The 25,966-nt window shown below is 45.9% G+C and overlaps 1 protein-coding gene and 1 long non-coding RNA gene across 2 annotated transcripts in view; one reads left to right on the forward strand and one right to left on the reverse strand.

Moving 5' to 3' along the window:
* VDR (vitamin D receptor) overlaps positions 1-7,163 on the reverse strand; it is a 55,033-nt gene extending 47,870 nt beyond the window's left edge. Inside the window, exon 1 of the mRNA XM_045801190.2 lies at positions 7,082-7,163. The gene's annotated coding sequence lies outside the window, so the exon portion shown is untranslated. The remainder of the gene's footprint in view (positions 1-7,081) is intronic.
* A 119-nt stretch (positions 7,164-7,282) lies between these two features.
* On the forward strand, positions 7,283-25,966 carry LOC148107813 (uncharacterized). The gene is made up of 3 exons (XR_015721684.1): positions 7,283-8,969; positions 10,545-10,653; positions 25,059-25,966. It is a non-coding gene; the product is annotated as an uncharacterized LOC148107813 (long non-coding RNA).

Here is a 25,966-nt window from a genome sequence, read left to right on the forward strand (position 1 = left end):
GGGCATTCTGCTCCTTTCCCCAGGGCACCTTCTCTGTTCTCTCCACCCCAACCCTTGAGCACCTCCGATTGGACAAGTCAGGGGGTCGAAGGTCAAGGCCGGACTCTGAACGATTAATCTTCAATTTACCTCACCTGGAGCCTTCAAATATTCAAAAAGCCCTGGACAGATGTAAATCCTATCTCTGCCCCCAGCGCCCTGAACTCTGATTAGCTAATAAGCAGAGTTCTGAGATTTCCGTGTCCTTTTCTCAAAATCAATGCCCAGGAAAAATCTACCATCACAACACCCTTGGCAAAATGCAATTCAGTGGGTATTAACTGGTCACCTAGTATGTGCTCAGCATTGTCACCAGGCTCTTGGTTGAACAGAAAGGGACTTTAGAAACTCCTCAAGTGCAACTTTTTCATTTTAGAAATGAAGTCTATATCAGGCATTGAAAAGGTTGGGGAACAATGGGAACTTTTATCCCCGGCTGAAGGGAGTGCTTTTTGGTACCAGCACGTGGAAAAGGGTTTGGCCCTGTAGAGCAATGCCCAACCGAAGTCCCTGTGCCCCAGCAGCTCTGCCCCCGGTTCCAGCCCGGAGAAACGCCTAGGTGCACCGGGAGACAAGCACAACATACTCCCTGCAGTGTCACCACGGTAACTCCAAACCGGAAACAACCCAAATGTCCATCACCACGAGGGTCGATGTACAAATTGTGGCACATCCTTACCATGGACACCACACTGAGTGAAAACTAGTGAACTACCTCTGGGAGCTTCGACATGGACAAATCTCAGAAATGTGACACGGAGTGGAAGATCGCAGAGAGCACGCTTGTGGGTAAGCTCCAAAGACAGGCGGAGGTAAACAATAGATGGGTTTGCAAAGCTTGCGTAGATGAAAACTTAAAAAGAAAAGGAAGGAAATAACTAACGTTCAAAATATTAGTGGGGTGCAGAGGGAGGAAGGGGATGCAAATGGGAAGAGCAACAGGAGCTCATGAGGCGCTAACGATGTCCCGTGCTGAATTTAGGTGGTGCGTACAGGATATATATAATACGTATATATTATAGTATTCTTTAATCTATATGTAAGCATATTGGGTGTATGATATATTTCACAGCTAAAAATATAAAAAGAATGGGAGAATCTGAGTCCCAGAGAAGCTAAATAACTTTCCCAAGCTCACCAGCTAACAAATGGCAGGAAGAGAAATTTACCAAATCTGAGTTCAGCCAGCTACCAAGACAGCCATTCCTGGATTCTCAAGGGACCTCTCGCAATGATGAGTTCCTGGCCTAGTAAATTTGAGAAAAATTGCAAGAGTCTTTACTTGTCACTGTTAAATTCCCAGCGTCTTGAATAGTGCCTGGCACACAGTAGGCCCTCAATGCATATCTACTGAATGACTGTCTGTCTCCCATGCTTTTTGAGGGCTTACTTCATGCCGGACACCTCACTTACGTCATCTCTAGTCCCCACACATGCTCCATAAGGGAGTTATTCTTATCCCAGTTTTCAGATAAGCAAACTGAAATTCAGAGAGGTTAAGAAACCTGCCCAAGGTCACAGGCTAGAAAGTGACAAAGCCAGGATTTGAACCCAAGGGTGTCAAACTCAAATCCCGTGTTCCTCCTATTCTGCGAGCCTGCCAGCACAGCTTCTAACAGCACTACTTAACATTTCGGTCATATGCCAAGGAACCCTGGAGGCCCCGGCTGAAGGGTGGGCTGAGCACTTTCTCTTTCCTCTCCCTCCGTCTCCAGGCTCTGGCACGGGGAGCCCAGCAAGCAGGGCAGAGTGTGGTCACGGGTTAGCTCTGCAGTGGGGCAGGCTGCTGCCTCTCCTTCAACCCTGGTTTCCCATATACATGCTGGAGAGAGTAACAGCAGCTTCCTCCAAGCAGAAGCTGTCAAGATGAAAGGAGATAAGAAATTGCACAGTGCCTGGCAGAGGCTGTCAGATGAGGCTAGATTCCATGTCTCCTTCCAGGTAGGCTAGCTTCAGGACTGTTCCTGAAGGGGTAGCTAGGCAGGGAAACAGTAAACAAGATGAGATTAGCTCACAGTTGGCCAATGGGACAATAACCCTTCCTTGGTGCCCATAGCACACAGTAGGTTATCAATAGAGTGGCTTGTCTGAAATTGAGAGGGTGTTTGTTATTTGCCTTCCAGACCATTCAAATCTTATTTGATCCCATGCAATCTCTCTGCACAGAGCTCTCTCTCTCAGATTCTTGTCTGCTGTTTTTGCCCAAGTTATGTACCCAAGACTGCTGGAGAGGCCCTGAGGCCTGAGGGTGCTGGCAGATGGAGCCTCCTTTGAGAGGCCACTGTCCCCAGAGTAACCTTTGGGCAAACCGAGCTTGCACCCAGGTCAACCTGTTCAAACCAGTTAGTAAATCTAACCCTGCCACACACAAACATTTATTGCAGGCCTGTTAGGTACCAGGCATGGCACTAAATGCCCTGTGGCTTCCCATGAATGCAGAAGTGGTAGGGTTCTGTGGAGGTTAAGACAGACCCAAGTGTGAGTCCTGACTGTCCCACTCCTCAGCTGTGGAACCTTGGCACATTGCTCAACCTCACCAAGCCTCAGTTTCCCATTTGTAATAGGAGCATCACAGTGGTTCCTATCTCACTGGGTTGTGGCGGATGTGGGAGGCCATGCATGCATTGTACCTAGCACAGCCCCTGGTACTACTGAGCTCAGGGTTCAATGAGTAGCTGTTCCTGGAGCTACAACTCCAGTGCCAGCAGGTGGCACACACTGGATGTGTCACCAGCAAAGCCTTGGGCCTCGTAGGCACCCCACAATATCACACCTTGCACAACACCTCAAAGCTTCAACCTGTGGTCAGGAGGCCAGAGAGAGGCAGCAGCTTCCCAGGAACCGGCTTCTGGGTCCTGCCCAAACTCCACTTGCCCGCTGGTGCAGCTGCCCACGCCCTGCTCAGGACCAGGACTCTCCCCTGCGCAGAATGGGGACTTTGTGTGGCATCTGGTTCTGGAAACACTGCTTGGCCTATTCCTTGGCACAGGACCTGCAGGGCAGGTTTGCAAAAGCATGACACACGCTCAAACTCCCCTAGCACCTGCTGCTTCTGCTTCTCGCTTTTGCCATTTACTGACCAGCCGTCCCCTCCTCCCCTTCCAGCCCAGAGGTTCTCTTCCCTTCCCTGGCCCCACAAGTCGCTTCAAAGTGTGGGACTTCCCAGGAGGCCTTCACCTGCCCTCTTCATTTGTTGGTGATGAGAACAACTTCCTTCCTGCCCGAGTAGACAGTCCCTACACCATATCGATGAGGCTCCACCCCCATGCCAGGCTCCCCAGTCACTCTCATGCTGACGCCCTGAAGGCTCTCCAGGAAGCCCACCCTGAGCATCTGGACCACGAGGCCCAAGAACACAGAAGGGAGGGAAGTTTCTTTTCTACATGTCACCGCAGCAGGAGGCAGTCACTGCCACCAACGCCTAGAGTTTGGGTTGAGCAAGAAGTCTGTCTCCGCCCTGGATCATTTCCCCAATAGTCAGACCAAGAGGAGACAGTCAAACTCCAGTGTCCAGGGGGACTGACTCCATCTCCTGCTAAGCAGTTCTTCCCTGGCTCTGACCTCCACTCTGCTCACCAGTTCCCCAGAACCCGACTACAAGTGACCTGTGCCCTTTATCCACATGAGCAAGGTTTGACTACCTCCCCTTCTTGTTGTTTACACGCTTGAGAGCTGGACTTCCCCGTGGTATGGTGTGGCCCCCAGAGATCTGGGAAGCTGGACAGATAAAATGAAGAGGCCGCAGATATGCGGGAAGAGGGAAGAGGAAGCAAGAGGCAAAGTCTTGGCTCCATTATAAATCCCAATTCCCCCGAGGGGTAGCTGAAGGGGAGTTGGCAGGCCTTCCTGTCCCCGTCTGATGTAGGTGTGGGGCAGGAACACCAAAGGTGAAGCCAGTCATAAGCCAAGGGTGAAAGTCACATGAGCAAGTGGTAGGCTGGGTGGGGGGTGGTGGGAGAGGGTGGCTGGGGGCAGTGCCGCCCTCAGGGAAAAGCCTGGAACTGGCTGATAATACCAGGGAACAAGGTGGGGTGTTGGGGCTGCCCTCAGAATTAAGCTACCCCCATCTTCCCCTCAACATGAAGGACTTCCCCCAACTTCTCTTCCTCATTAAACCCACTCCCACCCATCTTCCCTTCCCCAATGTGACCTCTGCTGACTTGGAGAATGACTAAATATCCCAGTGAGGCCTTGACAGCTACGGTGTATGGCCGTTGTCCTGACATAACTTATTAACAGCACCCCTGTCACATTCAAAGTCTCCCAGTTTGGATTATATGGTCACTGTCTCTAGCCCACCAAGAGGGCAATGACACGGGACAGGGTGAAGAGGGGATTGGAGAAAGGCATGACTGGAAGCAAGGCCTGTGGTCCAGAGCCACAGCCGGGCTGGTTTCTGCCCAGCTGGATGCTCTCGGACCTGGATGGTAGTGAAGAGACAGCTGAGAGCAGCTGCCCCTCATGGGGCTCATACCGTCTCGGGGAAGAGGCCCAATTTCGTGGGTTCTGCTGCCTGTCACCCCTCAGAGGGCCTAGCACCAAGCTGGGTGCACAAGAGGCTCTTAATCAAACCTTGCCATTTTCTTGTTTCCCTCTCCCTGCATCCACAGCAGACTCACGGTGATGACGAACAGAAAGCTGGGGGGCTAGAACTCATCCTGTCCAGGAACAAACTGGAACGTCATCCGAGCTCAGACTTCCAGTGCTCCTGACTCTGGCCCTCCGGCCACCAGAACCCAACTGCTGGACAAAGACAACAGCATGTTTCTAGTAGAGGTTCCAGAAGCAGATCTCAGCCAGGATGGCCACTGCCCCCTAAGGATGTGGAGTGCAGAACTGGACAGCTGGAGCTCCCTCTCCTGCTTGGATAACTGCTTGGTCTGGCCCCTGAACCCCAGGCCAAACGTGGGGGACAGTGGCTTCAGACACTGGCTACTTGCTCTGAGAGTGGAGGGTGGGGGTCCAGGAGGTCCTCTTGGGGCTTCCTCTGAGACTTAATCCCAAAAGGAGATGAGTTCTGAGGTAGGATAGGGAAGAAGACTGAGAAACCACAAACACAAATAACCAGGGTGCCCCAAACTGTACCAGATCTTCCACAATGTTTCTACAAATAAAATGTGGTGGCCTTGACCAAGGAGCTATGAGGGGTCAGGAAAGCTTCCTAACTCTCCTTCCTTCCTTCCTTCCTTCCTTCCTTCCTTCCTTCCTTCCTTCCTTCCTTTCCTCCTTCCTTCCTTATCTCACTCTCCTCTTTTCTTACTTTTTTCTCTTCCCTCCTTTCTTATTCTTTACCCTGGAAAGGGTCCAAGTTGTGGCTAATGAGGGACCAGCCAAACTGAAGCCATGGGACCCAGCCAAAGTACAGACTGTGAATCCCCAGCATTTTGCAATTTGAGTCAGCGTCACACCACAGCCTGGTTGTGGGCTCAACTCATATGGATCCAGAGAGGCCGCTGAGTGGGGGGCAATGGACTTGGGGGTTCCTATTTCTGCTCAAGGATCTGAACCACCACCCAAAACAAAAGCCAGAGAGACATTTACAGTCTTACTATCTCCTGGTCTGGCTGCATACCATTCCAGAAGGATCCTCAATCCCCTCCAGCACTTGGACAGGGAATGGACGAGGAAGGCTCCCCAATGCACAACACTCGAAGATCACAGAGTTGAGGTTCCAGTGTCTAGACTATCCATTTCCACCTCAACAAACTACCCCCACTTCTGAGCTTGGCTTAAAACTTTCTTCAACAACACCATGCCTTCCCTAGTCTTAGAATCTTCCTGACTTCTTGTGCACACCCACCTTGTTAACAGAGATGGGGCGCTAACAAGATCACTAGGCAGCCACAGAATGAGAGGCTGGAAGTCTACAGGGCTGGGATGTACCTCCTGATCCTTGGAGAAGGATAAGAGCTGCGGATTTACCGCAAATCCACAATCTGTTCACAGTCATACCATAGCGATCCCATAATCATTGCTGTGTTGGGTGCCCTTTCACAGGAGTGGCCACCACCAGCCATGAGGAAGACAGCCTTCCAGCAGGGAGCCGGAGTGGAGCTGACTCTGCCTAGGAGAGCTTCTGCAATGCTCAGAAAATGCCTGCCCAGTTGCTTGCCTGGGCTCTGGCCCCTCTGGCTGCAACTGAGCCCAGACAGGAGGCTGACTCACTCACCGCAGGGAGGAGGAGGAAGAGGAGGAGGAGGAGGAGATGCGGGAAGGGCCTCCGCTGGGAGACCCAGTGCTCTCCCAACCCAGGCAGCCTGGGTCTCAGCCTCAGTGATCCATAGGGGAGGGGGGCAGTGTCCACTGCTCCCTCCAGACCACATGTTGTTCCCTCCCGGATACTTCTCCTGAATTCTCCCCCACCACCCACAGATGTGGGACCCTTCAGTCCCCAAACAGACACTACTCCCTGAGCCCCTCCTCGATCAGATGCTTGCCCCTAAGATCCTCTCAAAATCTATGGATAGGCTTTCCTGAAAAAATAAATCCAGTGCATTAGGGCCAACTAGGGCTAAAATCACTGGTGGTTTAAAAAAGAAAAAGGAAAAGAAAAGAAAAAAAAACCACTCTACTTAAAAGATCGAACTCCACCCTCGCAGGTGACCGTACATAGGTCCTAGAAGATGATAAGGCTACACACACCCCACCTCCAGGAGACCTTAGCACCGTCGCCAGCCAATCTCCCTTTCTTATTCCTCCCCTCCATGCCAAGGCTCCCCAACAGAGGAAGAAAACAAATGCTTCTGGTTGCCCAAGTGCGGAGCGCTGTGCTAGCAGAGAATTTGTGTGTTAAACTGCCTGGCACCGAGGAGGTCGTTGCTCCTCTCGCCAGCCTGGCACGAACTTTAGCTCTCCTCAGACTTCAGTGTCCCGTCAGTGCCTCATGGCACGACAGCCCAGATCTCAGTAGCCAAGTTCGCCCCTGCGATTTAGACTCTCGTGTTTGCACCCGGGCACTCAGGGCCGGTACCCCCGACGCCCCTTCCCCGGGCCCAATCCCGACCGCTCGGGACCCCCTTCCCCGCCTCTCGCGGTTCCGCACCTGGTCCGGCGAGTGGGCACGCTGCTCCGCGCTCCCGGCGCCTCCCGCTCGGCTTCTGCGTTTTGACAAGCAGAGGCAGCCCAGCACCTGGCCCCGCCTCCCTCAGGCCTCCGCCCCTCTCCGGGCCCCGCCTCTGGACACGCCCCTTCCCTTGGCCCGGCCCAGAGGACCTGCCTTGCCCCGCGAGCGCGCTGGCGGCTTTGCAACCATCTTGCCTCGGAATCAACCACTGGGAGACTCTGCCCGGGGTAGTCCTCCGCGACTGAGGTGCACAGGGCGAGGCGTGCTTCTGTCCGCTGTGCGTGCGAGTTTTCAATGGTTACGTGTGTGCAGATCCACGCTGTGCCCGCGGCAATCTGTGATGCATTCGCCCACCTCCTGCCGCCAGGGCTTTACCCAGCCTGCTGCAGACGCCTCTTCCAGGTGCGTCACCCCGACCTGGGCTGACCGGACCGGGACTTCGTTGTCTGCCGGGCTGGGGGCGTCTGCCGCCGGCATCATCAGTTCTCTCTGCGCTCGTGGGAAATCCCGGGCGCCGCTCGCGGTCGCGTTACTTCTGCAGAGCGCCAGGGAGCTCAGCCCGACCCCACAGGCTAGGATAAAAGAGCAAACGGAAAACGGGGCCCAAGTGGAGCCTGGAGCTGCGTCGTTGTCCCCCTCGAAACCGCCTAGCGCGCGACCGCGGCTGATCACGTCGCGAACCTCATCCTAGCGAGCTTAGTCTCAGCTTCGCTGGACCCTGGCCCGCGCCACCCGCCCCATATGACACTGGTGTGAAGAAAAGAGAGGAGTTAAAGAGTGTATCATGAGACCTGGAATTGTAGGTAGATGGGGAAAGTCCGCCTTAGGAAATTTTGTCTAGAAGTTACTCTGCTTCCTTGGCTACGTGCTAGGTACCGCTCCAGCTGCTAGAGGAGAGATGAAAAAGATGTGGTCCCCTCCTTCTTAGAGCTCACTGTCCAGTGGGGGAATGTACAAATAAATAGTCACTACAACATAATATTCTGTAATGGAGATGCCATGGCCACCAGCCGTCCAGTAGTCGGTGAGCTCCTTTAGGCAGAGAAGGAAACCATGGCTGAGGGACAAGCTGAATAGGTGGAAAATTGAGGTATAGAGAGGTTCAGTGATTTGCCCAACATGACACAGCTATTCAAGGAAGGACAGCACTAGAGCCCAGCCAGTTTGCTGGTACTGTAGCCTCTGAACCATTTATGAAACAGTTACGCTAGACTGTATGAGATAACCAGCCCCTCTCAACCTCTCGATAAGTGGATCAAGAGAAAGGGACCAAGGCTAAGCAGAACAAAGAACCTTCAAACAGCAAAATTTGTTGAGCACTGAAACAGTTCATGAAGAGAAGATCATGGAAACTTTCCCTTTGGAAAGGTTTTAAAAAATAGAAGAGACACAGACTGGTTGAATTGGGGAATGGACCATCTATTCTGAGAAACAGATAAAAGGAAGTACCCCTTTGGAGGTCCTGCCAGACGGATGGATGGATTCCTGGCTTGTCATGAAAATAAAAGAAAGAATCCCCTTGCCTGAAGCATCATGGGAAAACCAGCAGTGATTCTCATGGGAAGAAAAATATAAGAGGAAATCTCTAATAACCAACACCTTGGGACATTCTCAGGAAGTTCCATGAGCCTCTGGAAGAAGTCACTTTTGTGGTGCTTAATTGGCCAGATGAGTGAACCTGGCATCTTGAAAATAAACCTTATCCAAAAGTGGTAGAAGACAGCTACTGAGTATTCCATAGCCACTGACTGTCAGTCTCTTTTCGTAGCGCTTCGTCTGATGTTCGTCACCACCCTGGGAGTTGGGCAGAGCAGAAAATACTCTCCCCGTTGTACCATGACGAGCAGAGTTGTCAAAGTTCTTGCAGGTGGGGAGTGACAGTCACTTGAACCCAGGTCTTCTCTCTGCACTTTCCATTGCTGCGTGGGGCGGCTCAAAAAAAAAAAAAAAAAAAAAAAAAAACAAAACCCCAGTTATTTCCATGGGCTTTTCACCTGTTGGACCACAATTCTAGATAACCCGGATTTGTAGATCACAGATGTTTTCAGAGTCCCCAGCATGCGCTGCCATCCACCCTATCCCTTGTCCCTAACCAAGTTCTTTGTATCTTCCCCCAATACCTGAACTGCTCTCTCATCCGTCTCTCCAGACCTATCCTCCGTCAGGTTCCGTCTCTCGGATCAGACCCCTCGTGACATCTCTAGGCCAAAGTGACCGTCAATTCTCTTGTCTTTGTAGCCTGTATTGTCTGTATGGTATGCTGGACCACCTGACAATGAGCCAGCTTGTACGTATATTGAACAAGGATTGATCTTTCACCTCAGCTTTCTTCTTAGGAATGTCCTTTTGTGAAAGTAGAAAAGCAAGAATACATGAGAGTCACTTCCCCCGTTTTGTTGTAATCAGTAATCGCCTCCTAATCCTATGTCGCCCTAGCCAGGGACTAGGAAGGGTGGTTGCTCTCCACACCCTGTTCTCTTGAAGACTTTGGTGACAGTGAGCATTCCCGTGCTACAGAACCGCTTTTAACTCCTCCCATGTGACTGCTATTCAACACATGTTCTAGAACCCCGACAGAAAACACTAATTTTCTCTTTCTTTTCCTCAAAGTTCACATTTCTCATATTCTCACTTGTGCCTGGGAGGGGGTAGTGGTCCTTAGAGGGTGTTCACGTTGTGTTTTTGTCAGTATTCATCTCTGGGAAGTTACATCAGAGGATATCTCGTAGGCACTCTGTGTGCAAGTTGCCATGCTGCAGTGCTATAGACCCAAAGGTCTAGAGAAACAAAAGAGTCCTTCCAGGCGTGAGCCACTTGCAAGGGAAGATTCCAGAAGTGCCAGGCTAAGGTCACCCCTGTGCACTTCATTTCACAAAACCTGGGGAAAGGCAGAGCCTCTTGACCTCTCTACCAGACTTCCGGTGGCTAGACTGGCCTAGGCAGGCCTGCAGCCAATCCTCAGCCAATGGACTCCCCTTTTCTGCATCCTGTTCCCTCTCCTTGAGCCTGGCTGGCACCCTCTGAACTTCTTGCCATGGGGCCAGAGCTGGAGTAGATCACGTTGTCCCTGTGAGGTTCCCAGAGGCCCTGTCCCCGTGGGCAGAGGATTATAAGCTGTCCATAGGCAACACTCCAGGCAAAAATATGCCCTTTGAACTCCCTGGAGCACTTCCGTCTAACTATTTGCTTTTCCATGTTTTAGGGTCCTTTTCCCTCCTTAAATATCTTAGAGTTATGGGCTTGGCGGAAATGAAGGGAAGACGCTCAACAAACTCCCAAAGAACATTCTGAGAGACACAGAGATTCATGGGTTCATAGAGACAGAAGCCACCGGGCATCCTCTCAGTTCCCTTTAGAGATTAAAAAGCATGAAGTCCAGAAAGGTTAACTCATTTGTCTTTTCTAATCCATGCTAGGAATGTTCACTCTGTTTATGTTCCAGATGGTGAAAATGGAATGAATAAATGGAAGAAACTGTAAGCAGAGAAAGCAACCTGAACAAAAGGGTCTTCCCAGGACAGTGTTTTTCAAGTTTTTAACTACAAGCCACAGTAAGTAATAAGTATTTATCGTGACCTAGTATACCCATGCGTATGTATAAGTTTTATGAAGCGAGAGATGCCCTGCAATATTTTCCATTATTTTCCCCACCCTTCCTTCCTCCTTCCCTCCCTTCCTTCCTCCTTTCTTCCTGCCTGCCTGCCTTCCTTCTGTCTTTCTGTTTTTCTTTTTGGGACCCATTAAACTGACTTCACAACCGACAACGGGTTGTTAGCCTGAAGTTTGAAAAGTCCCTCCCACCACGGGGTCCAGAAAGGCCTTTGAGAGACCGGCTGGTCTTACACAGAGCACCCTAGGAACCCTGGAGAGACTCCGTGGTGGCTCCAAGGCTTTGGAGGCTTCTGTCTCCAAGGCCACACGGTCAGGGTTAGGTCCCTGAGACAGCATGTATCCACTCACTTTGTGGCCTTCAGCTCAGCTACCTTACCATGCTCCCATCCTTTCCAGCTTCGAGGGGTTCTTTTCACCGTAGGAAGTTTTATGGCATCTCAGAAATCCTGACTTCGCCAGAACAGGACAGCTGTGGAGGCGTTGTGTGCAATGCCGTAAGTGAGTAGCCACGGAGTCAGCCTGCCCAGGAAGAGTTAGGGCACTGATGGTTATTCTGTCCAAATTCATCTGGCTCCAGGGCTCCATTCCCAGTAGCCCAGCTCATGTCTCCATCCCCGGGGCTTTTGGCACTTGTCTTTCCCACCTGCTCCCCCATCCTTGAGCCCTAGGCTGCCAGCCTCCTGGCCCACACACAGTGTCTGCTGGCATGGTAAAGCAGAGCCTAGGGGCCGGATGAAGGAAGGTATAGACTCCCACCTGCACCTCCGAATAGAGGCAGCTCCAGAGCTCTCCCAGGCTCCCAGGTATTTGCTGGGCTCCCATCCAAACCCCAGGAGACAATGATGACTCTTCAAGCCCCAACCTCAACCATAGAGACCAGCAGAATTAACTAGAAGCTCAGGGTCCTTTCCCACCTACAGTAGCCTGTGGCTGTAAGTTTTGCAACAACTACAATTATCCTAGTAGGAGATGAAGAGAGCCCTGGCCCCTAGTCCTCAGAGAACTCTTATTTTGCTCCTCTGGAAGAGTATCTTGTGGGAGAGCCTTGTAGGGGGGGTAAATGGAGGGCCCCATGGCAGTGCAGTAGGCATCTTGGGAGCAGGTGAGAGTGTGGGCTGCAAAGGCCAGTAGGGGAGAGCTGACTCTTCTCACAAGAAGCCCCCGTGCCACAGAGGGGAGCCTTCTAACGCAATTAGGCAAACAGCTCCTTTCCTTCATACCAGAGAGCAGAAGCCCCACAAGCTCGTCCTGGGCACGCCTGCTTCTTTCTCCAGAAGAACAGGAAGGACATTCCGTAAGCAGTCCAGGAATGCATTAAACAACTCTCCCCTGGGGCCCCAACTCCAGAAAGATGTGGCCGTTGACAGCTCTTCTCCTTTGCCTTTGGCCTCTGGCCTAGGACAAACGCTGCATAGCACGGATGCCCCTTTGTTGGATGTGGCTCATTGTCCTTTGTCAGTAAAAATGCCACCATTGTTGAAACTGTTGTTTCTGGCGTCCACCTCCACTTCCGGTAGAGTCTTGATAGTGGGGTCATGTTGCTTTGTATCGTCCACATGTCCTACAACCAAAAAGTGGTCTCTAAACATTTTTTTTAAAAGATTTTATTTATTTATTTGACAGAGATAGAGACAGCCAGCGACAGAGGGAACACAAGCAGGGGGAGTGGGAGAGGAAGAAGCAGGCTCATAGCGGAGGAGCCCGATGTGGGGCTCGATCCCGTAATGCTGGGATCACGCCCTGAGCCGAAGGCAGACGCTTAACCGCTGTGCCACCCAGGCGCCCCTCTAAACATTTTTGATTCCAAAAACCCATTGGCCAAAAAAGTTGCCATCCCTATACATGAATATGATTTTTAAAGTTCTATCATTAGCTCATAGATCAAGTCACACCACACAGTTAACGGTGAGATTCCTTATCAACATTAGCAAATGTGAGTATTTCAAATAATAATATTTCATATTTCAAATGGTGTTCTTGATACTTTTGAAACTTTTTACTCACTTCCCTGACACCCCCTCTTTGCATTCAGATGCTTCATCCAACATACCTGACACGTGACCATCTCGTAAACAGACCAAGGGAGGGTGCTGGTGTCAATCTGTATATTAAATGTATTAAAGCTTAATTTTTAAAAGGTGGAAAACAAACGCAAAAGAAAGCCTTTAACGCTGTCCTCCCGTATCCAGTAGATCACGTAGTCCCTCCTCCCTGGGAGACCTCTGCACCAGAGAACAGAGAAGTAAGATTTAGACCGTGAGGGTTCAGCAAGTTTAGGTGACCCATCCAAGTTTACAAGTGGTGGGTTGCAAAGAAAGGACCAGAGGCCAGATCGACTGCCTTGAGATCCAGGTCTCACTCTTTGCATCACCCTGTGCCTCCTCTCTCCTCTGGAAGAAGTGGAGCACATTTTATATATGAGAGAAAGAATCTCTTGAAGGCTAAGAAGCTAAATTCTTTGATCCATCTGGCTTACTGAAGCAAAACCTGAGGCAAGATCCAGGTAGAATCTGCTGTGGACTCTGCCTGGAACCACAGCTGCCAACAGTCTGACGCCACAGGCGCCCAACGGAATGAACCAGAGAGGCAAACAGGACATGCTCTCCCAGCACTGCCTATTAGCAGGAAAGGTTGGTGGCCCCTTGTGGGTAATGAGGAGTAGAAGAGTAGCCTTTACGTTCTTAGCTTGGCCACCACCAGAGACCTTCCTTCAACCCACATTCTCTAGAGTTGTCACTCAGTTAGGGTTCCTCAAACCTGTGTGTCCAGCTTGAGTGACCTCCGAGTGGTAGCCACCAAGCTAGAAAGAACATGGTGAAGAGGCCTGAACCACCAGGGGCTTCAGTCCCTTCTTCACAGGCCTCACCTCAGTGGCACATTTTTCCCATAACCCTCCTCCTCCCCACCCTTCTTCTCTGTCCAGACAGGCCAAGTACTCCTTCTTAGAACTTTCTTTCCTGACCTCCCTCTGCTCCCAGCTTACCTCACATATCTTTGTACCTTATTCATCACCAAGCTCCTCGTCTGTCAGGTGGTGGGGAGTTTAAGAGCTGACAGTCAGTGAGTCTATGACTTGGATCTGCCCAGATAGGAGAATAATATTCCAGTTGCCAACGCTTCCCTGCATTCTCTATACCTTTCCCTCTAGTGAAACCCAAAGTGTGGGTGAGGATAGGTCGAGAGAAAAATTTAAGCAAGTAGTTCAGGTGCCCCATCATGAAAGCGCCCGCTATTGTCTCCTCACCAGGTAGAGAGAGAGGTTCTGAACAGGATGCTGGGCCCAGAACAATGAATTACTGCAGTGAGTCTGAGTTCTGTGCCCTCAAAGTAATCTCAGTATCCCAGTTTCCTGTCCTCTTTTCCTCCCCCCAAGAAGGGATTTCTTGACAGGAATCAGTAGTGAATCCCAAAGGCAAATGTCAAAATCTCCACTCTTGCTTCCTAGAGATGATTACAGTAATTCAACCATTTCTGCCATGTTGGGAACTGGAACTCTGGAGAAACACATGCCTCTACATCACCTTCCCTGCCTCCATTTCTCCCCCATTCTATGAGACTTAAACTTTGGACTGATACGGTATACCCTGTTAGTTGTGACATTGCAATCTGCCTGATAGAGAGACTGATTTGGTGCCTGCAGCTGGTGTACTTCCTTGTCAAAGCCCTGAATTCGAGTAGACACAATCCCTGCTTTGTGATTAATAATTGTTTCCCCTCTAATCACTTGTTATCAGACTGCATTAGACTATCCGTTGACATTTGATCTGCAATAATTAAGGATTTATTGCCATGTTTCTTTCTCCTACACGGCACACACCCTTCAAATAGAGGGCATTTGAGGACAAGTGGTGTTGGAGCCGGAACAATTGACAAAGAATTGTAGGTGTCAAGGTTGCATTACCTTCATCTCAACCCCAGCCTTGAAAAAGATGTTTCATTTCTAACAGTACAATGGATTAGATACCCTGAATGAACCTCTCAGTTGAAATAACAATTTTAACAACAATTTTAATTAAACAACATTTAATCTTAAATGTACCACCACGCTGGCACAAAAGAAAGAAATCTAAAGAACTCAAAGTAAAGTGAAAGTAGGAGCAGAAATTGGTGAGCAAGGACCAAAGGGGGTCTTTACCTCGAGAGTGTCATTAGAACCCTAGGAACCTCGAACTTTTACTCTGGTGGCTTCACAGGGTGTGGGGACAAGAGATACAGCCAAGGTATCATCCTGCATAAAGTTGGGCCCTCAAAGTACACCCCAAAACTCTGTGTAAGAATTAGAAATCAACCTTCACATAGAAGGAGACAGTAAGGAAATTGGAAATTGGTCTGAGTCCTTCCCAATGGTAGGAAAGATAATAAATACCCCTTCAGAATTCACAACCACAAATCTGAGTTGGTAGTTCAAATTCATATGCTGTGTGATCCAAACAAGAACAAAAACAAAAACGAAGAAAACCCTCAGGCAGAAATTTTAAACTGATCTTAGGTTGGTACTACTCAGGTAACCGGCTGAAGCTGATGTAAATTCTCTCTGTGGGAACCCATCCACACTGCAACACTCAAAGACTTATCACGGGTGAAATTTCGAGGAAATTTACAGCTCATGATCAAAGTCACAAAACATGGAAACTAAGCACACTGAGTGGGAATCAACAGAAATAGGTCCACAACGTCTTCAGATGTTTACGTTTTTAAGCATTATTTATTTATTATTTGAGAGAGAAAGAGAGAGACAGTGGGTGGGGAGGAAGGGCAGAGGGAGAGGGAGAAGCAGACTCCCCACTGAGAAGGGAGCCCGACGTGGGACTCCCTCCCAGAACTCTGAGATCATGATCTGAGCCAAAGGTGGACACCTAACCGACTGAGCCACCCAGGTGCTCCCAGATGTAAAAATTTTTAATCACAGAATATAAGATAGCTAAGTCTAATAGGTTTACAGAAATGAAGAAGAAGCTCAAAAAAGTGGTCAGGGAATAAGAGACTACAAATAACTAATCAGACTTGGAAAATAACCAAAAAGAATTTCTAGAAATAAAAAGTAGTAAGTGTTGAATCTTAAAACTCAGTGGATCGATTAAACACCAGATTCAACATGGGTGAGGAAAAAATTAGTAAGTTGGAAACAAGGACTGAAAAATTACCTAGAATGTAGCCCAGTAAGATAAAGACATGGACAATATTTAAGAAGCTAAAATAGGGGCACCTGGGTGGCTCAGTCGTTAAGCATCTGCCTTCGGCTCAGGGCGTGATCCCAGGGTCCTGGCATCGAGCCCCACATCAGGCTCCTCTGCTGAGAGCCTGCTTCCTCCTCTCCCACTCCCCCTGCCTGTGTTCCCTCTCTCGCTGGCTTTCTCTCTCTCTGTCAAATAAATAAATAAAATCTTAAAAAAAAAAAAGAAGAAGCTAAAATAATTCTAAATGTGTATGCATTAATAACTTAGCCTCAAAAATATGGAACGAAATAACAGGATGATAAGTAAATGATAAATCCACTACCATAATGGGAGATTTTAACATATCTCTCAGGAAGTGATAAAGTAAGGACATTAAAAATTGGTGAGGATAAAGAAGACAGTTAACAAGCTTAATCTAATGTTCACTAAAGGAGCATTGCATGCAACAATTAGAGAATAAATACTCTTTTTTTCCCAAGCCCTACAAGAAATGTTTATGGAAATTTGCCACATTAGGCCCTAAAGCTAGTCTCAACAATTTTAAGAGTTTGCTTTCAGACAGATTGTATTCTTTAACCATAAATCAATTAAAATAGAAATAATATCAGATAGAATAGTATAGATCATGCTGTCATAACAATATCAAAACTTGAAGAGCTCGACACAACATTTACTTTTTGCTCAAGGTGCAGACAGCCCTCCAGAGCAGCTGCCCACGTTGTAGGGCTCAGTGTTCCAGACTGCTCTTATCTGATGATATCTGCATCTCAATATGTGTTTCTCCAATCCCAGGGAACTGAGCGTGGAGGAGGGAGAGAGCATGGAGAATTGCATGCTGCTTTCTTAAATGCTTCTACTTGCCTTTCATTGACCAACGTAAGTTTCTTGGCTGTGCCTGATGTCAGGGGTGAGTGTAGTGTAACCCTCCCAAAGATCCAGGAAGAGGGAAGCACTGGAAATATCGATGAACACAGTAGCTAATTACAAAAAGTTCAGGAAAAAACTTTTATAACTGGAAATTTTAAAGCATACTTCTTAAGAATTGATAATATAAAAGAGAAACTACATAGAACTTAATAATTATTAACAACGCTATGTATCCAAACTTACAGAAATAGGTAAAATAGTACTTAGAGGTCACCTACAATACTAACATTTACTTAGCATTTACTATGACAGACATGGTTTTATGTGCTCTACAAATTTTATTCATTTAATTCTAGTAACAACCCTTGAGGCAGGTGTCAATGAGCAAACTGAGCAACAGAGAAGCAACCTGAAGCCACACAGCAGGCGAGTAGCAGAGCCAGGAATCAGACTCAGCCAGTCTGGCTGCAGAGTCCATGTGTTATCATTGCAAATGCTTATATTAGGAAAAATGTAAAGCTCAGAATTAATGCATTAAGGATCTTATTTAAGAAGCTGGGGGTGTGGGGTGCCTGGGTGGCACAGCGGTTAAGCGTCTGCCTTCGGCTCAGGGCGTGATCCTGGCGTTACGGGATCGAGCCCCACATCAGGCTCCTCCACTATGAGCCTGCTTCTTCCTCTCCCACTCCCCCTGCTTGTGTTCCATCTCTCGCTGGCTGTCTCTCTCTGTCAAATAAATAAATAAAATCTTTTAAAAAAAAAAGAAGCTGGGGGTGTGGGGAAGCAAAATAACCCAAAAAGCAGTATAAGAAAGAAAAAAAAGGTAAAAATTAAGTTGAAAAAGATATAAATGAGAAAAATCAATAAAATCAAAAGCTGGGTCTTTAAAACAACTAATAATATAGACAAATCTATAGCAAGATGAATCAAGACAAAATAAAGACGAGGCAAAGGAACAATATGAGGGATTAAAGGGGTCTCATTAGAGATGCTGTGGAAATTAAACAGTTGAGAAAATATTATAAACAAGTTTATGCCAATAAATTTGAGGTTGTGGAAGTGGATAAATGCCTAGAAAATACAATTTGCTCAAACTAACGAAAGAAGAAATAGAAGCCCTGATGGTTATATAAGCATGGGAGAAAAATAATTGAATTGGCAGCTTAGAATGTTCCCACCAAGAAAACACCGGACCAAACAGCTTAATCATAGGTAGTCCGGGTTCCCCCAGAAAGTGGAGTCCAAGTCGAGGGCTTGAGTGTAGATGGTTAGTTTGGAAAGTGGAGTGTTTTATTTTGGGAGTGGGGAACCAGGAAAGTAAAACACAGAAGGAAAAACAGCCAACACATTGGTGTCACCATTATAGACAAGTAAGGCTCAACATTGCTAGGTGGAATGTATCTTAGCATCGTTTGGCCAAGGGATGGAAGAGGAAAGCATTTACCCCCAGTTTCCAACCTCTGTTAGAAAGGATTGCCCTGTGGGGTGTTAACTTTCTTGAACTTCCAGGTTTGCAAACCCTCAAGTGCTAGAGGTTTCTCCAAGCTCCCCTTACAGCAGTAGTGGAAAAGCTTTTGGACAGAAAGTGACAGACAGGTGGGCCGGTTGAGACCAGATGCCATCAGGTTGCATCTGTAGGAAGCTGGTTGTCACTACAGTAGCTGGAATAAAAGGAGAGCCAAAGCCTGTGAGGTGGGACACAAGAGTGATGCACAAAGTAACTTCTAGCAATCATTCAAGGGCCCCATCGTTTCAACCTTATACAAACATTTATAGACAACAGATGAAGAAAGGTCATCTCTCAACTCATTTTATTAGACTAGTATAACATGGATACTAAAACCAGACAGAAACAGTATAAAAAAGGAAAATTACAAGTTAATCTCATTCATTAATATAAACAGAAAAGTCTCAGACAAAATACTAGCAAACCAAATCCAGCAACGTGTGAAAGGCAGAGGAAGACAACTAGACCAAGAAATCAGAATTGAAACACAAACCCACACATGTATGTGGCTTAGTTGTGACAGAGTGGGTATTGTGTATTAGTGGAGGAAGCATAGACTCTTCAATACAAGAAGCTGGACAACTGGTTGTCCGTATGGAAAACGATTCAATTATATCTCCTCTTCAAACAGTACACACAAACCCAATGCAAGTTGATTAAAGGTGTAAGTGGGAAAATACAGACTTAGAAAACTCTTAGAAGATAATATAGGAGAATATCAATAGGATTTTGACATTAAAAGGGGATTTCTTTTATACTCTGGGACTTCTTTTATACTCCAATACTCCATCATTTATTTCGTTGCTCAAATTGTTCTACCTTGGCCATGGAGAGCTCTGAAGGCTTCTGTGTCCCTCTGACATTTCCTCATCATTGTGGGGGCTTTCGAGCATATCCTTACTTTTTGGCACTATAAGATGTTCCCAGCTCATCTTGCATATTTCCTACCCAGTGCTAGAATCAGCCATTTCTGCAAAGATACTTGGATCTGTGCACCAGGTATGCCCATTGCTCTTTGGGTATTGTAGACCCTCTCAAAAGACAGAGTTAGGAAATACATGTGTGTATATTATATATGTGTGTATGGTCATCTGTAAGTATTACTATTTCTACTCATCAGTATTTATGTTAAGCTAAGCATGAATTCGTGTTAATGTCTCCAGCTCTCATCCAGAACCATGTGGTTTATTCCAGCCTTGTTAACTTTCTTGTCTGTAACCTCCCTCTCCAATAGTGAGAAATTTGCCTCCCACGATCCACGTTCTATAAACAAATATCCACAATAAATAAATAAAAATTAATTAGTGATTGAATAAGTAAATAAATAGGGGAGAATGGACAACTCTCCCATACTGAAAAATTCCAAATAATGTATAGCTACTCCTCCCTCAAGGAAGTGGAGCATAACTCCCTACTCATTAAGTATGGTACACACATTATAACTTCTTTCTAAAGTTATAATATGGAACAGGGTGAGAAATGTAAGTTTACAATGGAGACACCTGGCAAACACTACCTCAGCTAGGTGATCAAGGTTAATATCATCAGCAATAAGTAATGTTAATAGCATATACCTTTAATATGATATGATGAAAATGGCATTTTACCTCTGTAGTCCTCTTTCTGAAAACCCATAACTCCTGTCTAACATGAAAAAAAAATTGACCAAAATCAATTGAAGGACATATTACAAAATATTTGATCAGTGCTCCTTAAAACTGTCAATGTCGTAAAAAACAAGGAATGTTTGAGGAACTGTCATAGTCTAGAAGAGCCTAAGGAGATTTGATGACTAAATGTAATGTCATATCCTGGATGAGATCTTGGAGCAGAAAAACTAAGGCAACCTGAATAAAATATGGACTTTAGATAATAACAATGTGCCAATATTGGTTTATTAGTTGTGACAAATGGACTGTAATAATGTAAGATGTTTGTAGGAGAAACAGGGCATGGAGTACATAAGAACTGTCTCTAATACTCTCACAACTTTTGTACAAATCTAAAACTATTCAAAAATAAAAAGTTTGTTGAATGTTTAAAAGGGTCTTTCTTAAGAAAAGAGAGTAAAAGAAAAAGACTAACAATTTTGACTGTATTAGAATGGAGAAATTCTATTTATAAAAAGACACCATCAGAAAAATAAAAAGACAAGCCAAAGAGTGGAACAAGATATTTGCCATACAGATAACCAATAAAGGATCAGTATCAAAGATACATAAAGAATAACAATGAGTCAGTAAGAAAAATACGAACAATTGCATACAGAGATGATCAGAGGACTTGAATAAGCATTTCACAGTAAATACAAATGGTCCATAAATGTCCAACTTCATTAGTAATCAGGGAAATGCAAATTAAAACCACAATAAAATACCACTTCACATCTCCCAAATCAAAGCCAGTCAACTCAAGTTTTAGCAAAAATGTGGGGCTTGCAGAACTCTTATTCATTGCTGAAGGCGGGGCAAACGGGAACTACCATAAAGAAGAGCTTATTACTACCTATCAAGGTTTAACATGCTCAAGACTTACTAGCCAGCCAATGTACTTCTAGATAGGCAGCCTCCGGAGAAACTCTTATTCGTGTGCACCAAGAGATAGGTACAAAAACATTCACTTAAGATTTTTTTATAATAGCAAAAAACAAATGAAAAACTCTGGAGGAAAATAGATATCCATTAACGGTATAATGAATAGATAAATTGTGGTATGTCCAAAAAATGAAATACCATATGGTAGTGAACAATGAAGACACTACAATAGCACGTATTTACATGGGTGAATTTCAGAAATACAATATTGAGCAAAAGAGGCAAGTGACAGAAGAATATATACAGAATGGTTTCATTTACTTAATGTCCCAAACATGCCATATTAGATCATCTAATTGTTAGGGTTAAATACACAGTTGGCAAAACTATAAAGACAACGAAATGATTAAAACCAAGTTTAGAATGATGGTGACCTGTCAGGGGAGGAGTGTCCAGGGGGCTTCTGGTGTACTGATACTGTTCTCTTTCTTGATCTAGATGTATGGGTATTCATTCTAATAGTAGTGCTAGTATTTAACTGTGCATGTAATAACGTATTCTTTTGTGTATTACACGTGTACCCATTAGTCAATAACAACTAACCAGTGTAATGAAAGCTGTGCTGATGAGTAAGCTTTGCAGACGTATTGCTGATGGTGGGAGTGAGCTGGAAGCATTCAGTAGGTAGAATCTCTTTTCCACATCCTCTCACTAGGGCTGACTCCATTATCCAGTCCACCCAATTTCTTATTTTTAATGTGTGTTTAAAAGTCTTTTCATTTTCCATCGGGTCATTCCGATATAACCTTCCCTGTCCTTCCTAGGCACATGCTTCCTCCTGAGGCTGCACCATCAGATCTGCTCTACTCCATTCCCACTGGGACTGGGTTTATGAATGCCTGGACCTCTCTCCAAGTTCCCAGGCCTCAGACTCTGTTTTCCAGATCTGTCCTGTTATCCAAGGCTGAAGGCCTCCATGTTTCATGTGAACTTCTGGTTGCCTTCTTTGGTGGGAATCTTGCCCACTCACAGCATCCCAGGCTTCTTCTTCTTGTTCGCTGTTCGTGTTTTTTCCCCCTCAAAACAAGAAAAAAGATTAGGGGGCGCCTGGGTGGCTCAGTCGGTTAAGCAGCCGACTCTTGGTTTTGGCTGAGGTCATGATCTCAGGGTTGTGAGATCGAGCCCTGTGTCAGCAGGGAGTCTGCTTGAAGATTCTCTCCCTCCACCCCTCTGCCCACAAATAAATAGATAAATCTTTAAAAAACAAAAAAAGAAAAAAAAACCACTTTAGTTTAGAGGCCTGTAGCCTGACCTAAGATTCCTTTTTCCCACCTCCCCTTCAAATTCAAATGTTAATGATCAATGTTTTGCCTCTGTGTTTTGACAGCATGGAGTCATGATTAAATGTTATGGTTCTGGACTCAAACTTACCTAAGTTTGACTGTCAGACCTGCCATTTAACAAGTGCCACCTTGGGCTATTTATTTAACCACCCAAAAGCCCAGCTTCTACATTTATTAATAGGGATATTTTTTCCCACTTCAAAATGTGTCGTGAACATTAGATTAAAAATGCACACGAAGCACTTAGCAGGTTGTCTGAAATGTGGCAAGCACTCAATAAATGTGAGGTATTATTCCTTTGTTTTTTATCTTAATACTGTTTTGTTTTGAAAGCTGCATTCTTCTTCATGGTAAAACTATTTCTTGTTTACTTTTCTGGACTCTGAAATAGTCCTCTCCCCAAATTTCTTACCCTCCTACAGTCACTTCCACCACCTTGGCATTAAAATGACATTCCAGGACGTTATCCTAAAATCTCCCCAGATAGATGGGGAGCCTGTCCAGGTCCTAACAGGCCCTTGAGTGGCCAGAACATTCTATAGTACTTTTCAGCAATTCCCCACAGTGCTAGTCTTGAGAGTCTTCCGATCTCTGACTTCAATTCCTTTTACGGGGCTCATGCCTATTTGCTTATTCTCTCCTCAGTGGCCTTAATCTTTACCTCTCTGATATCAGCTGAAAATTCTCCATCCCCCAGCTCTTCCCTCATCCACACAAAAGAATCATAATTGGCTTGTCCCTCCCTTCTCTCTCTCTGTCGTCCAATGACACTGATTTCAAAACTTTTCAGGATGTAATAAAAAAACCAACATCCAAGAAGCTTTGGCATTAAAATATTTAAAACTTATAAAAATTAGGATAATACACATAAATATACTACCTAAGTAACATTACAAACATTATATAAATAACCTTTTATAAACTTTTTAAATAACCTCTGGCAACCAGGACATGTTTGATCATTAAAATAAACATCAAAAGAGGAAAGAAAAGAATATCCTCTCCCATGTGCTAGTGGAAGTCGGAAGCTCTACTTTCTAGCTGTATTCTGTTAGAATAAATCCCTGTTAGAGCACAAATGCCTCCAAGACAATGCAAATATTCTGATAGGGATAATGCTTTCAGCTGGGTTTTTAAACTATGATCCCCAGCATGCTAGTTCTATGGGAAGTTAATAGCTGTTTTTACACTGGAAAAATATTCTATGATCAAATATGGTGTGAAGTGCTGGGTAAATAGACCTTGCTACAGATGACAAGGTCCTGAACGATCTGGCCCCTCCCTTCCTCAGATCTCACCTTGTAGCTCTCCTGGCTCTCCCCAGGGCAGGTGCACCTGCCTCCCGTCTCTCAGACCCCCAACATGCAAAGGCTCACTCCAGCCTGAGCATCTTGACATTTGCCAACCCCCTCTGCTGGGATGCTTTCCCCAGATCTTCACATAGCCTTCTTCCGGTCATTCAGGTCTCAGTTCAAATGTCACATCCCCAGAGAGGGTCTTTCCTGACCATGCCATTTAAAGTAGATCCCTCCCCCCACCACCACTTAATCACCGCAATCTTTAACAGTTTTACTTCTGTGTTATCTGTTCCCCCCAATTAAAACAGAAAACCATATGTATTCTATTTATTGCCAGAGCTCTGGTGCCTAGAATAACATCTGTAGAAATTCAACACATATTTGTATGAATGAATGAATGAATGAATGAACCAATACAAATAGATTTCTTCAACACAGGACTTCTCGGGGCCTTTCGTATGGGGATCCACGTTGGAACTCTTCACACAGATGTAGGATGCAGGGTTTTCCAAGCCTGAGTGTTCCCTGGAGCATCTAGTGGAAAACTTTTTCATTGTCTGTGTTTTTGAAGACCCTGCCTCATTTATAAATGGCTTTACAACTAAATGAATTTTAGATTCTGCCTGTTCACTAGTTTAGATGGTTGGAGAGTCCGGATGATTCGTGAGGTTGTAAACAGAGTGAAGGTGTCTAGATAATGACAGTGGGGGTGGAAGAGATCCCAGAAGTAGTAGATAGAGACCTTTGCCCCAGGTGGACCCCAACATCTAGATCATTAGATCTCTCTTAGGATATATCTTTGAATTAAGGTCTTGCTCATCCCAGTCATACCTCGTGTTGGACTCCCCTTGCTTCTGCTGAAGATTTATTTATAAACAGGAAGGTTGCCACCCTCAATGAAAACAGAGTCACAACACCTAACATACACAACTTCAATAAATGCTCCAAATTACCTCCTGACCGATGAATTAGAATGTAACCAGCAAGGATGTTATTTAGCAACTAGCAAGGATTCCTGCCTCTCCAACATCATGACTGTTCCTTACCCGAACGTCTCAACAGTTGCCTCCTTGCCGCGTGCACCAAGGGCTGAAATCAGGGCCGACTGGGAAAATGCCAGGGAGATAGTTTCATCCACTTTCCACCTTATGGAGAGATAATATTGCAATGTCCTTGAAAATGTCTTTCTGAAAATAACACCTCATTTCATCCTGGATAAACTGTAAACAGGTTCAATATTTTAATTTGCTTGAAAAATGTTTTTGTTAAACGCTTCTCAATTGGCTTAATAGTTCAGAGAGAAAATGATTGTTACGGAAACCAGGCCCCAATTAAACCACATACTAGCTGCAGAAGTGTTCTGATGGAACTTAAAATGCAGGTATTATGCTCTGTTTCTGGAAGAAGGTATAAAAAGCTGTCAACAGTGACAGCCTTTGGAAAGAGGAACTTGGAGCAGGTGAGGGATGTGTGGAGGGAAATTTCTACTTTCTGGCTTTTTTGTTTTGCTTGGGTTTTTACCATATACATGTATTGCATTTATTATTATTGTTTTTAATGTCAATGCAGAAGGATGAATTTTCTTAATTGGGTGGCCTCTCTCCATTTTGCTATATAGGTCTGGGGTAAGAAGAAGAGGAAACTGGAACACTTGGAAAGAACCAGAAAGGACTATCTTGGAACTGCCATGGGAGCTGGGGCTGAGCTAAGCCAACCAGGTTTTTGGCACCACTGGCGTCATCTGAGGCATGTGGCAAGCCATACCTAATTACCAAAAAAAGAGAAGGACTGTATTAATGGGTTCGTCGCCCCCCTGCTCCTCAATCGGTAGATTACAAGCAGGAAATCTTACATGCTGTTGCTGAAAAGTATGATTCTCTGAATAGAAAAGGATTTTTCTCATTTCCCTCAGAACCTTGGTGCTAAATTCCAAGACCTTGCCTGGTTCATATCTGTCTGAACTGGAAAAATCCCAACAGCTCCCACACTGTGTCCTTTGTGGCCTGTCCTCTTGGTCCCTGCCCTGTAAGAGTGGAAAGGACCACTGGACATACACAATTCAGGATCGGCTTCTTGAATTGGTTCTTTTGATGAATAGACCATGCATTCTGCTAGGAAACAAAGGTATAGAAACATTAGTTCTTGCCCCTTGGCATTGTAAACAAGTGTGGAATGTGAAAACTTTCCAAATCAAGTTTGAAGAGGAAGAAAGAGGAGGAAGAAAAGGAGGAGGAAAAGGGGGAAGAGGAAATAGAAGAAACTTTAAAAAAAATGAAATGGTCCTGGTATCCCTGATGTCTTTATAGAAGTGTATCCTTCAAACCAGGGGACTTTAGGGTACTTGTCATTATGTCCTTATAGCCTCTACCTAGTCCAACCTCCCTCCCTCCCTCCCTTCTTTTCTTTTTACAAATGTTTATTGAGCACCTACTAAGTGGTAGGCATTGGTACAATAGAAAATACAAAGATGAATAAGGATTCCTAGTCTCAAATTGCTCATTAAGACAATGTGATAAGAAGTCCAAT

The sequence above is a fragment of the Ursus americanus genome, chromosome 25, assembly GCF_024610735.1.
Source record: "Ursus americanus isolate L20-20 chromosome 25, mUrsAme1.1.p, whole genome shotgun sequence".
Lineage (NCBI taxonomy): Eukaryota > Metazoa > Chordata > Mammalia > Carnivora > Ursidae > Ursus > Ursus americanus.